Source organism: Castor canadensis, chromosome 12 (genome assembly GCF_047511655.1).
Source record: "Castor canadensis chromosome 12, mCasCan1.hap1v2, whole genome shotgun sequence".
NCBI classification, from domain to species: domain Eukaryota; kingdom Metazoa; phylum Chordata; class Mammalia; order Rodentia; family Castoridae; genus Castor; species Castor canadensis.
Window position 1 is genome coordinate 127,578,479 of NC_133397.1, and position 18,318 is coordinate 127,596,796.

An 18,318-nucleotide genomic window follows, 5' to 3' on the forward strand; every position below is an offset into this window, starting at 1 on the left:
AAAGTCATTGCCGCCTAGAGGGTAGGTTCGACTTTTTCATGAAGATGTTTATCGGTCAGTCCTGTCCTTCCTAGAACCCAAGGTGACTACAGGAGAGACTCAGGAGGAAAAGGTCAAAGAGGCAAAAATGGAGCCAGAGGGGCCAATGGAGTTAGTCCAGAGACCAGGCTAGGCTCCAGATCCCCACTGTGAGGTCATCAACCCATTTCCATGGGGTGAAAGGTTGGAGGTGATTTTCTTCAGTAACTGCTTCCTGATGATAGGGGGCGCTGTAGGAATCTGGAATGAAAGGCCCTGTGAGGGTCACAAAACTGTCCCCTGTGCCTTGGGGTTTGAAGGGAGATGAGACAGGTTAGCCATCACCAGTTTTCAGACAGGCACTCCTGGAGTGAGTCACATGCCTCAGTGCAGAGTTCAGCGGCCAGATGACCCAAAGTTTTCAGACAAAGGGGACAGGGGTGAAATGAAGAGCAGAGATGTGAGGTTTTCTCTGCTTTTAGTTATCTCGTGGGTCCAAGTTAGGAGTCAGTGTTCTTTGGGAAAAAGAGTTTCTGAATGCCTGTTAAAGCTTACAAAGGTCAGAATAAACTTGTCTGATTCTGAGCCTCAGAATCCACAGTACTTGACCATCCTCATTCTCCCTGCTGCAGAAAAGGGAACTGCAAAGAGGAAACAGGAAAGGAAAAGTCACAAGATGAACTGCAGGAGATACGGTTTTCAGAGGATGTCATGGGATTTCAGTGACCCCAAGTAATGAGGAGCAGTGCTGTGCACATAGTTGGAAAGACAAAGGTTTATTTAAACTCAAAATTATCTCTAATGTGGACACTTTGTTTTTAAAACAACAAAAAAAAAGAACTTCTTTGAATTACTTCCAAAATAGCAGCAGTTGAAATAGTACAGTGGGCTCAAAGTAAGCCCTTAAGAGGGAGGTGAACAAAAGAATAAACTTTCATTTAAAATGACACCAAGTTATCTGATTTGTTTGGAGTCCAGCGTTACTATTAAAAGCAGTAGGAACATATTAATTTAGTTATTTGGCTTATTTGTTAAAGATAATGTAGCCAGGTATGGTGGTACATGCCTGTAATCCCAGCACTCTGGAGACTAAAGCAGGAAGATCTTGAATCCGAGGCCAGCCTGGGCTACACAGCAAGATCCTGTCTCAAAGATTTTTTTTTTCATTTATTCATATGTGCATACATTGGGCCATTTCTCCCCCCTCCCCCCTGTCCCCCACCCCGTCCCTCTCCCCTCAAAGATACTTTTAAAAGTTAAGAAATCTACAAAATAATTGAATGGTTCTCATCCTACTTTAAATTTTCCAAATTCAAGCTAAGCGAGTGAGAGAATACGAACAGAGTAACTACAGCTGTCAGAGGCAGTCGGAGGCAGTCCCTGAAGCTCGCTGTCAGCAAGGGGCCCACGGAAAAGATGGGAAAGTAAGGCGAGTCCATGACCGTATTCCAATCTCTAGACTTCCTTTCCGCCTTGATTCCTGAGTCTGCTTTCCCTAGTTCATTTGGCATGTTTAAGTAAAAGGAAGTCGGTGTGGATGTCTGTTAAGTTGACACGACCCTAAGTGCTGAAGTCTCTTGAAGAAGTTTCTGCACCTTGACGTTTAATCGCAGAGACGGCTTAATGTCAGCCTGGCATTTCTCACGCTATGAAAATATCAGCTACGTGTCAAACCCCCAAAACCACCTTAATGCCATACATCTCCTGGTCTTTGCAGTCGACTGAAATTTCTAAATATTTGCACGTGGACTGAAGGTCTTTGGTTTGCATCATCTGTCTTCATCTCTGTGCCCCCAGACCCACACGACAGTGTGGGCTTTGCTGCAGCCATATTATTTTTCATGCACTTTTCCTACAGAGTTGCTGCCCCTCTAAGGGGAGGGGTCTGTGTCAGTAGGGTCCCCCTCACGCTCATGAGCGGTAAGGAGACTTCCCGACCCTGAAGTGACAACCTGCTTGGGCATAGAACTGCGAACACACAGTCATAAGAGTCTTAAGAGAGACTGAGTGTTAGCACCACGAAGAGAAGCCTGAGGGTCCCGATGCTGGAGTGGGGTGTAATAAGGAAAATTGTCCTAGTAATACTAGAGAGTTGTTCCGAGTTCCTGTCCTGGCAAAGTTGATGATTGAAGACGCAGGGCCGGGAGTTAAGAGTTAGAGCAAGCACGCCGTTTATTGAAAGGACAGCAAAGCTCCCTGCCGGGTGGACGCAGTGAAAGAACTAAGCTGTAGGGTAGCTGAAGTCTAAGAGGCAATATAGGGCTCCGCCTGACTTAGGCGCCTTCTATTCCACTTCGAAGTTACATCTGTCATTGGATGTCTAGTTAACGCCTTGCTGAACCCATCCATCTGGTTGTTCCCTTTCCCCCCAACCCTTACCAGACTGTACACTGCAGGAGGGTCTTGTTAGTCCATCCTGTCCTTGAGGCCTGTCACCTGCATTTTATGACTACTGCTTGTTACCCTGGTGAGACCATTTATGTCCACCACCCCCTTTTGCTCTCTTGGGGAAGTTTGCTGTGTTACTTTCCTTAAGGGGTCTGGGTTTTGGGTTTTTTTTCCATCTCCTTGGATGTCTGTCTTTAAAGATGCTTCTCTGTCTCCCTGAGCTAGGAGAAAGACCTCTGAACTTTATTTTCTGGGTGAGAGGCCCCCTCCTCATGTCTCCTTAGGTGTCATCTTTTAAGGTTGCCTTCCTGTCTCCTTTATCCAGGACAAAGTTACTTCTGCCATCTGTTGCCTTCACATTCCCAGAGCCACTTCTGCCGTTTTTCTGCCATTTACCTGCCCATGTTTGCTCCCCTCACTATAAGAGAAAAGTAAAAGTCCTTTCAGGAACCACAGGAGGGAGCTGGGGATGATGCACATTTGCAGCATGCTGGAGTAGCAGGCGGCAGGTCCTGGGTTCGAGCCTAGCACCAAAAACCACAGAGCATCAAATGCCGACCTTATAAACCAGCCTGACTTCTCAGTGCTGCACTACTGGTTCTCCTGAAGCTTACTAGTTTTCCTGAAGTTCTTGGGCGCTCCATGACGTCAGCCTGGCCCTTGGAGCTGGGCGATGAAACACAGGGATGAAAATCTTGGCATTCAGTCACTTCTGTCCTCAGGCAGGACAGGGAGACCCCATGTGCAGCAATTACAAAGTCTTTCACCTGGCTGGGGGACAGGAACGACCACATTTCTTTAGCAGAGTGACATTCAATGCTGTGGTTTGGGGGAAAGCCGTGGGGATGGGTGGCTTCCCAGGGAGAAATCATTTTTCAGGGTAGCCTCGAAAAGCACAAGGTCAGCCTTGTCAACTGCACACAGCAGGCGGGTTGCAAATTTAGTTTTCACCATGATATGAAAATAAAAGCAAATAGATTTTACGAGACGTTGACACTGACTGCTGTGATCGTAGGGTTTTGGGGAACAATCTGCCTCCCCATGTCTGAGTAGTCTGTCCCCCTCCAAAATACTAGTCACTCTCTGCCCATACGTGATGACTTAGCAGCAGTGATATCAAAAGAGTTCCAGCTTGCTTTGTGGGAAACCATCGGCATGACCAAAGTCCACTGACACTTCAACGCTTGTTGACATCATGGAAACAATTCTCTGTTATCTTCAGGGTGAGAGTTTGTCTCATTAAACTAATACCTGATCGATGCTTGATTTTGGTGACTCCTGTGAACGGATTCTTTCTGATGGTGACATCTTCTCACTATGCATTGCCGGTTTTTATTATCTGAGGTGGGGTTGAGAATTGTGTGACTTTTAAAAAGTCCTTTTCTCAAAGCTCATAAAAGGACTATAAGTGAGCAAATGTTGCCATTTTTAGCAAGCTAGACTCTCAGTGGTTGGAAATGGAAAGATGTATATCAAGGAACCACAACTATAATAAGAAAATAAAACCTGGATTTCCTTAAAAAACAAACAAATAAAACAGCACAAGAAGGAAGACGGGAGGAAGGAGAGAGTGAAGGGGAAATGCTCGGGAAGTAGTAAGGAAAGTATGATTTGGTTTTGTGTTTTTTTAATTTTGTTTTGTTTTGTTTTGTTTGTTTCTTTTTTCTTATTTTGAGGCAAGGTCTTGCTATGCAGATCAAGCTGACCTGGAATTCACTACTTTGCCCAGCTGACTTTGAACTCTCGACCCTCCTGCCTCAGTTTCCCCAGTGCTAGGATTACAGGGGTGTACCACCACCACACCCCACAAAAAATGAATGATTCTTGAGGCAAAGAAAACCATGAGATAGAAATCTGGCAGACGATATGAAAGAAGTGAAGAAGATTCACCTGCTTCTTAAACAGTGAAGCACTGAAATTTTATTCGGTAATAATATGAGGTCCGGAGGTGGAGCTGAGTGATGGATAAATAAGAATTCAGTGTTTTATTCCCTTCACTTTGTGTATTTTTAAATTTTTTTAACTTTTACTTATTTTTTATCATAATACTGTTGTACTGGGGGTACAATTGTGACGTGTATGAAAGTTCTTAACAAATATATCATGGTTAAATTCACCCCCCCATCATTCTCCTTCATCCCCCCCACCCACTTTTATGTGTTTTATATTCTCTATAATAAAAGTTAATGTTAAAATTATTCAGTAGCTAGTTTTCCAAAATGCTCAATTATGGAAAAAAAAAAAAAACCAGAAGCAAAGGGAAGAACAGGAGGGAAGGGAAAAAGAGCAGAGAGCCAGCCAAGGCAGGGCTGGCAAAAGCTGTGAAGAGGTAGACGGAGGGTGACGGGCTCCAGGTGCTCCGTGCAGGACGTGTGACTGGGGGTCACCTTGGAGGGCAGAAGCATAGAACCACACTTCACTGACTCTTACAAGGCACAAACGGTTCTCCCCCACACCTGCAGCTCTGGAGGCGGTCAGCGTCCACATCCAAACTCATCCTTTTTTGTGACTCTGCTGGGTTTCGGTCCCCAGGCCATGTCGTGGCCCCCACAGCTTCTGTTCCAGCCACCAACTCTCCATCCAGTTGGGAGAACGGGATCCAGTCCCATGCCCTTGGCTAGAGCTCAGTAGAAGGGGACCCGAACGATGTCATTTTTAATCAGGGGTGGGGAGCGAGTTCAGCCAAAAATGGAGGAAGAAATTAAGTCTTACTACTCTTATTATTTCATTTTTATGGTGAAGAAAGGGGGAATACCCTTGTGAGGCAGCTGGCAGTCCCCACCAGATGAAGTGGAGTTTGGGACAGAAGATTAAGTTGTCACATAATTCTGTAGAGCTCAGCTGTTCCCATCCCTTGACCCCCACCACCCCTCACTCTGTACCTTAAATTTGTTTTATTTTTCTCATAACATTTACTGTTACGGAAACCACTTTGTTTATGGTGTTTTGTGGTTGCCCCATGGTGCGGCCTCAATGTTTGTATCTCTCATCCCTCTCCCATTCGCCTCCCCAGTGTGATGGTGGGGTGACTAGGTCTGGAGGGTGGAGCCCTCATGAATTACATTGATGTCCTTACAAGAGATGTTTGAGGGACTTCGTTACCCCCTCCGCCATGAAAGGGAGAAGAGAGAAAACATCCATGAGGAAGTCAGTCCTCACCAGACACAGCCAGGACCTCCATCTGGACTTCCCACCTTGAGAGCTCAAGAGACCAATCTCTCTTCTCCATTAGTTGCACAGTCCAAGGCATCATGTTATAGCACCTTTGGGTGGATCAAGACCCCCACAGACAGTAGGGTCAATACCTACCACTACCACTACACTGGCTTAGATGTCCCAATAATGGATTTAACCCAACAGGATCTGAAAAGGCTTGTGTTCCCGTGCTGAGGCGTTTCTACCTGCCTGCCCACAGGAGGGGCAGAAAGAGAAAGGGGGGGCTTGAAATCGGTCAGTGGTCAAACATGGAGTGTGACTGGCTTGTTGTGCATTTCCACTAGAACTTAAACTCCCAGGAGCCCCGCCATTCTTGCTCACCTCTGTAGCCTCCACTTCTAAAACAGTGCCAGGTCTATTAGAAACTCAGTAACTATTTGTTGCTACAAATAACTTCACTGCAGAATTCATAACTTTGTGATGAAATCTCTTCTTCAACAGTGCTGGGGAGCACCAGTCACTTAACGAGCTTTCCGGTGACCCACCTGCCCCTCCTGGATGAAGGGATGAAGGTCCCACCAGGTGAGTGGAGGGCCTTGGAGAAGACCAGAAGCCCGGCTTGGCCACTGGGAGCAGTTCCCCATCCTAGGGTAAGGCGGGGAGGAGGAGGACTTCAGAATGAAGCTTGTGTCCCTACAAATTCTCATCCCCAACGTGATGGCCGTGGGAAGTGGGGTTGAGAGGCTGGAGCGTTAGGCCTCTGCCATTGCCCTTCACAAGCACTGAGCACATTTGGAACACTCGCTGTGTGCCCGTCTTGCACCAGGGCTCAGGGACCTCTCGGAAGTGGTGATGTCAGCCACCTGTTGAAGTCACGCTAGGAGAGGCGATGCCCGCCTTGTCTCAGCAATGTCTCCGTGACATGGACGCGTTCCCAGCCAGGGACAAAGAAACACTGTCTTGTTGCCCTTTCTAAGGGATCGCAGCAGCCGTCCTTTATGGGAGCATTTCTGTCTGCCCTGTTGCTTTCACCTTTCAACTTCACTCTGGTTTTGTGGGGAGGAAAGTCAAGAAAATAGAAAAAAAATCTTACTTGTGGCTTTCTTACAGCCTAGTAACACGGCAGTCTGTCTCTAAGTCTCTCTCTCTCTCCTTCTGTCTGTCTGCCTGCCTTTTTCTCTATCTGTCTCTGGTCTCTGTCTCTCCCTCTGTCTCTGTGTGCATATGTCTGGCTGTCTCTTTATTTCTCTCTCTCTCTGTCTCTCTCTCTCTCTCTCTCTCTCTCTCTCTCTCTCCCTCTCTCCCTCTCCCTGTCTCTCTGTCTCTGTCTGTCTGCCTCTCTCTTTTTCTCTGTGTGTCTATCTCTGCCTCTCCCTGCCTGTGTGTGTGTGTCTGTCTGTCTGCCTCTCTTTTTTTCTGTGTGTCTGTTCCTGTCTGTCTCTGTCTGTCTGTCTCTCTTTTTCTGTGTTTGTCTGTGTGTGTATGTCTGTCTCTCTCTGTCTCTGTCTCTCTTTCTCTGTGTGTCTGTTCTGTCTCTGTCTCTCCCCCTGTCTCTGCGTGTGTATGTCTGTCCGTCTCTATTTCTCTCTCTCAGAATAAACAGCTGGGCTAGAATACTTTGTGTATTCTTGTTTCAGAGCAAGCTCACTGTACCTGCGTGGCTCCCTCCACCTTTGCTCCTCGGATGGTTGATCAGCCGGGCATTTGTTCAGACTCTGTTCGCTTTGTGTCTGCGGATGAAGCACTCCTGGGTTCCTGCTATTGGGGTCACATGCTCACCTGCTTTCTTCCCACCTCTCCCTCCTTCCTCCTGAGATGCCTTCGCACCTCTCTGCTAAGCACCCCTCACTCCTCCCTCAGGTCTGAATTGCCCTGCTCCCCTGTGAGCCTGAGGTGAGGCCCTCCTGTGTTCCCCATCACTTGCCATCTGCACTCCCTTGTCAGACAGGATCGTATCTGCTCATGTGTCTGTTCCCCAGCAGAGAGCGACTGTCATGAGATGAGAGGCTTCCCGTGTCACTGCTGACTGAGTCCTGCCTCTGAGCACACCACCCGGCATATACAGCCACGTGGTATTTGTAGAGTGGATGAAGAGATGGCTATAGTGCATCAGCAAATAGGCCAGCGTTCCCTTTCCTTATACCTCGCTCTGACTCCTTATCCCTTATCCCTTATCCCTTATCTCCTTATCCCTTGTCCCTTATCCTTATCTCCTTATCCCTTATCCTTATCTCCTTATCCCTTATCCCTTATCCCTTCCACATATTGGCACATGTCAGTAAGGCTGGGGGGTGGCTCAAGTGGCAGGCGAGCACAAGGCCCAGGATTCAAATCCCCAACTGCTCCCCCAAAGTGTCTGACACACAACATTAACAAGCAGGTTGTCACCTGTTGTCCTTCCTTGATTCGCATTCAGAGGAATGCAGAAAGTTCAAATGGGCCAAGGAAGCAGGGGCTTTCTCTGACGGAGCTTCCACCCGGGGAAGGAAAGGGCTCAGAGGAGACCCTCAAAGTGACTGACATGTGAAGTCAGCTGCCACAGCTGCCCCTTCACTCGATTACATTGTGCACCTAGGAAAAACGGTTTTAAAGTGATTATTACAGCTTATATAGGATATCAAGTTCTGGCCCCCTGGCCTCAGACTAGAAGTCACTTAGTGAGTAATCTGTAGTGTTTACACCCAAACTGCTATGAGAAACCACAGGGCACCTGATCCAGGCTGGCTAGAAAGACGTAATACTGCCACCTGAATGAGTGGCTTGGGTGTCATCTTTCGTTTCTATGTAGGTCAATATTAATCATTTAGAAATAACTAAGTCTTGAAGACAGGACAGTGGAATAGAACAATGGAGCTATAGTAATTCAAAATTAAGATGGTAAGAGACTTTCAGATGTTAACTCGCGGTCACTTAAGAAGTTTCTTTTGTTTTTCTGATGCCTTAGTATAGCTCACTATGGCTTAAATTAAAAGACAGGATTATGTTACAGGAGCAGGGGCTCACTGTAGAGAGACCCCCAGGACCTTTCTGTCCTGCTTGAAATGTTCTAGGGTTTGTGGTGGTAGTGGTGGTTGCTTGTTTGGGTTTTTTGTTTGTTTATGGACAGCACTGGGGATTGAACATAGGACCTCGCACTTGCTAAGCCTGTGCTCTACAACTTGAGCCACTCCACAAGCCCTAAATGTTCTGTTTCTGATTGGGGTGGTACCTACATTAATTTAAGTCATTTAATGTCACCTTGAAGATCTGTGCATTTTATTTTATGTATATTAGGTCTTAATTTTTTTCAAAAGTATTAAGGGGAAAAGGTTATTGAATTCATAAAACATCCCCCACCCCAACCAGGATTGGAGCTGAGTATGCCCTCAGCTTCAAAATTGTAGGAAATTTGCTACTGCTTGGTTTTTTTTCCATCCTTCCACGAAACTTGGCAGGAAAAGGCTGTGGGTTTCATGTGTCTTCTGATGGCACCTGTGTCCTCCGTGAGTGGGGTATGAACAGAACTGGAGGAAAACCCTCCTTCATGGGGGCCTGAAGACCCAGCCCCAGGACAAATCACAGCACACAGACTGAAGGGTGGTTATACAAAGGTTCTTAATGCACTAAACAAACTCACTAGTTCAAGCAATGTCATGCTGATTTTGGCGAAGTGAGGCCCTTTAGTGATAAGGCAGTCTCCTGTGTGTGAACACTGCTTCTTTTTCATGTCTTAACATCTCTGAAATCAAGTGACTTCACACCACCAATGCCACCTCGTGTGGTCCACAGGCCAGGCGGTGACAAGCTGCAACAACCCATGCCCTTCACATGCACTGACTTGGTTGTTTGCTGGAAGACTTGATTGCTGGTGAGATCACGAAGAAGCATCATCAAATCTTGCAGAGTGGTGTGGGCCATTTAGCCAAAAGTCTGGAGGTACCAGTGGGGTCCTTTTACTTTTTAGAAATCCAGACTCAGTGGCACTGTCCGCACAGTGGAATGTGTGTGAAGCACACAGACGCCGGCGCCTCTGAGTTGAGGTGTGGTTCTCGAGCGTGGAATGTGAGTGGGTTTTAGGATGATGTCCACCGGGTATTGTGTGTCCGTCTTTGTCTCTGTGCACGCACAGGAATGATGTGTGATTGTGTTTTACCTAAATATGTCTACAAGAGCTTTCTCAGGCATATAAAGTGACCATTCCAAGTGGCGAGCGAGCCGGGTACAGTAGCAGCGTGCTCGCTCTTGGGGTGGTACCCTCACTGACACTCCACCTCACACCTGGGGCACCCCAGAGTCTGTGGTTGCTGAGCTTTGTCTGTTGACTTGTGCGTGTGGTACCAGGGCTTTGAACTCAGAGCCTTGAACTTGCTCAGCAGGTGCTCCCCACTTGAGCTAAGCCTCCAGCCCTTTTTGTTCTGATTATTTTGGAGATAGGATCTCACTTTTTGCCCAGACTGGCCCAAACACAATCCTCCTATCTTAAGCCTTCCTGCATAGCTGGGATGGCAGGCATGCACCGCCACTCCCACTCTTTTCCCATTGAAATGGAGCCTTGCAACCTTTTTTGCCTGGCAAGCCTGGAACCCCACCTTCCTGATCTCAGCCTTGCAGGGAGCTTGGGATGAGAGGTGTGAGCCACCAGTGCCCGTCTGTTGACTTTTCCCCAGGGGATGGTGAAAGAATAGAGAAGAAAGACCTGCAATCAAATAATACCACATATAAAATTGCAATACCATTTATAAGCAGCTGGTAGAGGCCAACTATTCTGCCCAGTGCTTTCTGTGTAATTCGTGCAGGTAATTCTCTCAAAAACCACAAGAGAAATTCATTATTATGCCAGTGTGCTGTATTGGGGGTGAGTCTTAGGGAGGAGATCATGTCATGGGGACAGTGTCTTCATGACAGGCTAGGGGGTTGTTAAGGGAGGGGTTCGCAATCTTGAGAGTGGGTTTTTGTAAAAGTGGATTCAGTTTTCCCAGCTTTCTGTCTTGTTCTCTCTCTCTCTCTCTCTCTCTCTCTCTCTCTCTCTCTCTCCCCCCCTTTTCCTCTCCCCTCCCTTTTCCTCTCTCTCCCTTCCCTCCTCCTCTCCCTCTTTTTCTCTTTTTGTTGCTTCCCCATACAAATTAATATTTTCAAGTGATACACTTAACAAAATTGAATTTAGCTAAGACCGTTTTGCTTAGCAAGCAGTAAGAATTTTTGCAAACTATAAAATTCCCATGGAAGAAATACAAAACAAATTATTACAATAACCTTCTCCCTTCTCTCCAGGAACTATCAGGGGATAATTTTCAACCTACAAGGTTTGCAACTGGAGAAGGGAATATCACAAGGAGTTCTGGAATTGTGCCGTTGGTCTCCGTTTTTACCCCAGGATAACAGCATCCATCCTTCGGTTGAAATCAGATCTTCAAATTGAGGCAGTGAGAAAGAAGCCAGAGTGCTCTTGCTTTTCCTATAAACTATTTGTTTTTCGTTTATTCATATGTGCATACAATGTTTGGGTCATTTCTCCCCCCTTCTCCCCCCCCCCCGTCCCCTTCCGTACCCCCCACCCCCCACCCCCTGGCTTCCAGGCAGAATCTGTTCTGCCCTTATCTCTAATTTTGTTGACAAGAGAGTATAAACAATAATAAGGACAAAGCATTTTTGCTAGTTGAGATAAGGATAGCTATACAAGGAGATTCCTAGCATTGCTTCCATGCACAAATGTGTTACAATCTAAGTTGATTCTTCTCAAACTGACCTTTTCTCCAGTTCCTGGTCCCCTTCTCCTATTGGCTTCTGTCACTTTAAAGTTTCTCATTAGTTCCTCTGCATTGAGGGCATCAAATACTATCACGTTTTTTTGGTTTCTTACCTATCCTCATACCTCCCTTGTGTGCTCGTACACTGCTGGTGGGAATTCAAACTGGTACAACCACTCTGGAAAAACTTTGGAGGCTTCTTAAAAATCCAAACATAGATCTGCCATATGATCCAGCAATACCACTCTTGGGGATATACCCAAAAGACTGTGACTCAGGTTACTCCAGAGGCACCTGCACACCCATGTTTATTGCAGCACTATTCACAATAGCCAAGTTATGGAAACAGCCAAGATGCCCCACCACTGACGAATGGATCAAGAAAATGTGGTATCTATACACAATGGAATTTTATGCAGCAATGAAGAAGAACTAATGTTATCATTTGCTGGTAAATGGATGTAACTGGAGAACATCATTCTGAGTGAGGTTAGCCTGGCCCAAAAGACCAAAAATCGTGTGTTCTCCCTCATATGCAGACATTAGATCAAGGGCAAACACAACAAGGGGATTGGACTTTGGTCCTATAAACTATTGATTTCAATACCAAAATAAAATATGTGCTTTCCTTTTCCTCCAAAATCATAATTTAAAAAACTCACATCAATAAGTGATTTGCAATTATTTCCGTACTCAATCTCAGCCAATCAATTCAGTTTTACAAATGAAAAACTAAACTCTTCAGCCAAAATGTTGATTTAGAAAAACACAACAGGAAATGCAACCAAAAAATGGTTAGTCTTTCTTCTAAAATCACTAAGCCTTTTTCCAAAAAATTAACCCAGTACACTACCCTTGAGCTGTAAGGCATCTGAGGAGATGCAAGTTGGTCTTTTTGATTTGATGCTGACATGCAGTGCACAGCCACAGTCATTTACAACGCGGTACTGAATATGACTTGGGGCTTTTGAGAACTGTGTCCTGACCCTCACTTACCTCTACTCAAGAAATCACAAGGAGCGTGACTTCCCTTAACACTTTAACAAAAGGAAAGCAAGGAAAGGAAAACCTTGCCTGCATAAAGACAGACTTCACCCCATAAGTACTCACCGCAGTGAGAACCATCTGTGCAAACACCATGGTGCAGGGCTGTGCCAGCACGCCTTGCTGAATCAGAGGCAGCCAGACGTCTCCTGCAAGAGGACACCGTGCCTTCAAAACCCGCCAAGGGAAACCCCTGGCTCCCCACTATCACATCCCCAGACATCAGGGCGTCTTAATCATTCATGTGCAGTGAGGCCCAGATATGGTGCCATTCCAACAGTAGCTGACGGTGGGAGAGCAGGGAGGCTGATTCTGTGTGGCTCCCAGTAGCTGGCAGCAGTGAGAAGCAAAATATTTTGCATCTGATAGAGTTTGGGCCACAGCCAACCTAATGAATGTTAGCAGAGACCTCTATGCTGGCTGCAGCTCCACACCCACTAAGGTCTGCCCAGGAATTAGCTTGAGCAACTCCTGCAACCTCAGGGTTTATAAATGCATTTCAAAGCATGCTATCTTATTTAATCCTCAAAAAATTCTCTCACATCAGCATTAATGTTTTTCTCAATTCATAGATGAGAAAATGGAGGCCTGTCAAGATTCAGTAATTTGCCATAGATAGCCCAACCACTAATGGTAGAACCTAGAAGCACAGCTAACCAGTCTGTTTTATTCCATCCCCAGAGCTAATTATAAGGACAAGAAACTCCCTAATTCAGTTTTTTTTTTTTTATACCACGATACCTGTGTAGAAATTAGAAAATGAAGCCAGGTCCCAGAGGCTCGCACCTGTAATCCTAGCTATTCAGGAGGCAGAGATCAGGAGGAAGGAGGTTCGAAGCCAGCCCAGGTAAATAGTTCTCAAGACCCTATCTCAAAAAACCCATCACAGAAAAGGGCTGCTGGAGTGGCTCAAGTGGGCCTGCCTAACAAGCCTGAGGCCCTGAGTTCAAATGCTAGTTTCATTTCATTTTATTCAAATCACATGTTACAAGTAGTTTCCATTAAATGACTTTTTACTTGGCCTGGGGAAATTTTAATGACTAGGACACAATGGGAGGGGGGAGGATGTGGGGAGAGGGTTATGAGGGTGAATATGTGCAACTATTGTGTACACACGTATGAAAATGGAAAAATGAGACCTGTTGAAACTATTCCAGGAATGGGGGCAGGGGTAAAGGGAGAGTGATGGAGGGGGTGAATTCAACTCTGATATATTGGAAGAACATTTGTAAATATCAAAATGTACCACTGGTAGGACAATAATAAAAAATAAATAAAAATAAAATATATGAGCAGGACATTTTCAATATTATTTTTATGACATTCTTCACTGTGCCCAACTTTTGTTTCCTCATGCATGTCAATCTGTATTGAAAAACAGGAACCAAATAGCTAACATCCTGGAGGAAATTTACTGTATGAGTTCAATCTTAGTGAGCAAAGCATGAAGCCATGGAGTTTCTTTTAAGATTAAAAATTCCCTTATCCTGAGGCGATAAGACTGGTGTAGGGTCATGTATGTGGCCAGTCCACTGTCAAGTAAGGGAAGCAAATCTCCCTGCGTGTTACATATGAGAGGTAACACAGTGACTTCTATCCATGTGCAGAATGGAAGGGTGGAGTGGTGAGCAAAGTAACTTACAGTGGGGGGAGGGACCTTGTGAACCCAGCCTTAGCCTTGTGACCAAGTTCAACGCCATGTTGATAATTTGGAACTCGGATACAATGTTACACACTACCTCTGTGATGCTCATCCCAAGTCATCCCAAACCCATAACCCAAGTCTAACCACGAGAAAAGTGTCAGATAAATCCCAGTTAAGGGGTCTTCTACAGAACATCCGACCAGTACACGTCAAAACTGTCAAGATGATGAAAAGCAATCACAGCCAAGAGGAGACTTAAAAACAAACTTAGACACATTAGCAGACAGTGATTCACGAGTCAGGCATCACTAAACCATAGTTGGTTTGGACTCCATGGATGGCACACTTGGGGATCCATAAAAGAGTCATGGAAGTGAGACAGAGAGGATGCTTGAATGGCTAAGGTGGAACAGTGGCCTCAGAGCCGCTAGTTAGAGACTAGCTGGGAGTTTCTGATTGATAAGGTTACTCTGAGTTGGGGTTTGCTTTCATAGGAACTCAGAATGCTGGGCCTGTTTCACACTAATAGCTACCTAATTTTTACAAAATCAGGATTAAATGCTATATATCTTGGATGAGACTCCATAGCAAGAAAGGATATCAGTTTAAAACAGAAACAGGGAAATCTGAGCATACTATGGACTTCAGTTAATAGTGTGCGAATATTGGCTTACTAACTTTAACAGATATCTATTAAAGTCGTTGAGGAAACTGGATGTCAGGCATAGTGGAAATCTCTATCCTATCTTTACAATATGGTTGTAACTCTTAAATTGTTCTAAGAAGTAAAGTTTATTCTTAAAATAATTCATTTATCATTTGGGCATTTCAATAGTTGATCAAGCCATGCCTGGCTCTCAGCTAACTCAAAATTTCAAAAGAAGCAGATAGCACAGGAGAAGCGGCAGCACCTGGGAGCCAGCTTTCTTGTTCAGAGAAAGCTGTCTCCAACCTCAACCCGCCCCACAGCTTCCCTCCTCTCTCACTCACTGTCAAGTTCTGCAGACTCACAGTTTCTACTTCCCCTCTCATTCAGTCTTTATGCCACTGCTGTCATGTGTCTGCCTACGACGACTCGAAGTCCAAATCCAGAGGGCTCTTTTTGGGCTCCACTCAGTTAACCTGAAGATTTAAATATGGATAATCAATGACTTTTTTCGATCACATACTTTCCTTACCTTAGTCTTCCTGCTTGCCTCTTAGCTTTGTCGCCTTTACTGATAAAGCACAATGCCCACATTCTACCATTTTTTAATTTTTGTCTTTTTAAAACTGATGGAACTTGGGCTAGTGGAGTGGCTCAAGCACTAAGAGCACCTGTCTAGTAAGTAAATGTTAAGCCCTGAGCCTGAGTTCAAATCCTACTCCTGCAAAAATAAATTTAAAAAACCTTGAAAATAAAAGTGATGGAACTTGAGCTTACTTGTCAGTAGAAGTATTATTTGAGTAACCCCTTTAGCTTTGCAAATGTAGGTTGAGTAAGCACCTTTCATTCTGGAATAAATTATTTTTATTGCTGTCATTTTGGCAATTAACTGTCTCTCTCTCTTGATATGTAGAGATAGTCACTGGGGAGGAAGTGACTCAGTCCCTATAAGAAACTTAGTCTTCTTGGAGAGGAGACATCAAACCCCCAAACTAATCACCATGATTCAAAGTTAGGAAGGGTTCCTCACAGAGTCTGGCCAAAGTCTGCCACAGAGAATAGACCAGAATTCCAAGAATAGAACCAGTCAAGGACAGTAAGAACTATCCACACAAGGACATCAGAATTCATTCAGGTGGAGAGCTGAGAACACTGTTTTCAGCACAGGCTGACAAAATTTCCTCCAGACCCAACCATCTTGCCATGGTTATTGTACACTGGCGGAAAAAGTCACCGAGAATAAGTGTGAATTCAAAGTGGGAATATTCCTAATGCCAGTCTGTGGCACCTCTGTGGTGAACACAGCCATCTGACGGGACCAGTCCACATGATCCGTCTTCACTGGTGATACTCTGTAGAGGCCAAAAACAAAGGGAATGGACTCCTTAGACTCTTGGAAGAAGGTTGACAATTATCTCTCCCCTTGAGTTGAATCAATACTGGACACACTTGGAAATTTTTGAGGAAGAAAGAATGTTAGTTAGGTTTTCATTACTATGACAAAATACCTTCAATAAACAACTTAAAGGAGGAAAGATTTGTTTTGGATCATGGTTTCCTAGGTTTCAGTCCATGGCCTGCTGGCTCCGTGGCTTTTAGGCTTGTGGCAAGGAGAACCATCATGGCGGAAGGGCATGGAGGAGGAGAGCTGCTCACCTCTTGGCAGCAGGAAAGGAAAGGGGAGTGTGGGAGGGAGGAAAAGAGAGAGAAGAAGGAGGAGGAGGAGGAGGAGGAGGAGGAGAAGAGGAGGAGGAGGAGGAGGAGAGGAGGAGGAAGAGGAGGAGGGGGAGAAGAAGAGGAGGAGGAGAAGAGGAGGAGGAGAGGAGGAGGAGGAAAAGGAAGAGGAGGAAGAAGAGGAAGAGGAAGAGGAGGCGATATAGCCTTCAAAGCCACACTCCCAGTGACCTAATTCCTCTAACCAGGCCAGAACCCCTCATAGCCCTTTCAGCTGTGAACACACCAAAGGACTGATCCAATGATGAAGTCAGTGTCCTCATGAGCCAATCGCCTTTCTATATTTAGCGCCACCAGCTGGGGACCTATCCTTCAACACATGAGCATTTGGAAGGACATTGCACATTTGCAGAAATGTGTGAAAGGACTTTGGTAATACAGCAAGCATGGAGTCAAGTGACTCACTAAACAGAAGGGTGCACCCTAAATCTTCGAAGACTGCACCCATCCCACAAGCTCTGCTGACTCTGCCTGACCCTTCCTGCTGCTGTGTTGAGGACTTAGTCTTCTTCCAGGTGAGTCCCTCCAGACTGTGGCTTCATTATCTCTACATGCCTATGTCTGCAGCACAGGATCCGAGCCCCCCATCTACCTTCTCCACCTGCTTTCCACTTCCATTTGGATTATCAGAGGGCCCCAAACTTAGCCTCTCTGAAAATGCTTATGTCCCCAAAGTGTACCACACAGCCACAGAAAACCTACTTCCTCTCACCTTGATAGTCACTAATCTAGACGTGCCTTCTGTCAGCTGTCACACCTACCCTGGTCTCACTCACCACTGTCTACTGGTCCAGACCCTCCTGATTTCCTGTTGAGATTGAGAAAATGGTGTCCTGACTTCTCACAGTCCCCCAAGTGTGCTTTTTCCTCTGTTGAAAAATGCTTCCCAGCTCTGCATCTGGCTCCCTCCACTTCCCCTCCTGTGGTGTCTGGTCATGGGCTCTGGGAGCTCCATGTGTCACTGGACCTCCTGGCCTAGTTTACCTCCTGGTGAGACGACTGGCCCTGAGCAGGAGCTCTGTCCCTTTCCCCACAGCAGCTCTGCAGTCTCACCCCATGCCTGGTGGTCAAGAATCTAAGTTCCCTCCTTCCTCAGTCTCTCCCCAGTCTGCCTGCCACAGTCCACTTTCCTTGTGTGATTTCAAAATAAATCTCATTTCTTTGCAGCCTCAGTCTCTTCATTTGTCTTCCCCAAAAGCCTTCCTCACATAGGATTCCATGTTGCACTGCTCTGGGGAGAAAATGGAAGGAAAGCTAGTGACATTTTTCTTCAGTGGTTTTCAGATGTTTCTGTTGATATTCTATGCTGGGTTTGAGCACTAACTTTCATTGGTCTTGTTTCAGTAAGAAGTAAGTTGTCAAAAAAATCAAACTTTACTAAGTCAATATTTAACTTAGACTTACGAAATAAAATTCCATGCACCCTCTGAAGTTTGGTCAGCCTGCAAAACAATTGGAGGTCACAGGGATCCTTGACAATGAGCCTCGTGCAGGAATAATCTGTGGTGTAAAGCATGCTGGGAATTCTAAGCCCTGTGCTGGCTCTTACCCTTCTCAGCAGAGATCAGTACACGCCAGTGACCTCGAACACACGATAAGCAAAGGGCACCAGCCTGGAAGGGAGAGAACGGACTTCAGTTTCAGTTGAAGTTCTCTCAATGCTTGCTGAAGAGTAAGAAGAAACTCCCACAAATTCAACGGACGCTGCAAAGTATTCATGCCTATGAATACAAACATATTTGGTACAGGAAGTTCTATTTGATTGAAACTACAGGATGTTTATTTTGTACGTGTTTATTTAAACCATTTTGTCTAGATATTGTTTAAAATATGAACTGTTCAGCATTCTATAGAAAAACTCATCAGTCTCATACAAATTATCCCACTACAATATTTAGAGTGATGGGTCTTATTAGGCAGACTTATCAGACAACTCCAAACACACCAGAAAGCCTCGTTCT

The 18,318-nt window shown here is 45.5% G+C and overlaps 1 long non-coding RNA gene across 4 annotated transcripts; it reads right to left on the reverse strand.

The window, feature by feature from the left end:
• Positions 1 to 4,573: 4,573 nt before the first annotated feature.
• Positions 4,574 to 18,072, reverse strand: LOC141414963 (uncharacterized). 4 transcript variants are annotated; one of them, XR_012439983.1, is made up of 5 exons: positions 17,907 to 18,072; positions 14,989 to 15,099; positions 12,399 to 12,481; positions 7,951 to 8,133; positions 4,574 to 6,608 (listed from the first exon to the last, which is right to left on the reverse strand). It is a non-coding gene; the product is annotated as an uncharacterized lncRNA (long non-coding RNA). The 4 variants fall into 4 exon arrangements; XR_012439984.1 differs by having other exon boundaries at positions 14,968 to 15,099; XR_012439986.1 differs by lacking the exons at positions 4,574 to 6,608; positions 7,951 to 8,133 and adding exons at positions 8,140 to 10,237; positions 10,842 to 11,003 and having other exon boundaries at positions 14,968 to 15,099.
• Positions 18,073 to 18,318: the final 246 nt, after the last annotated feature.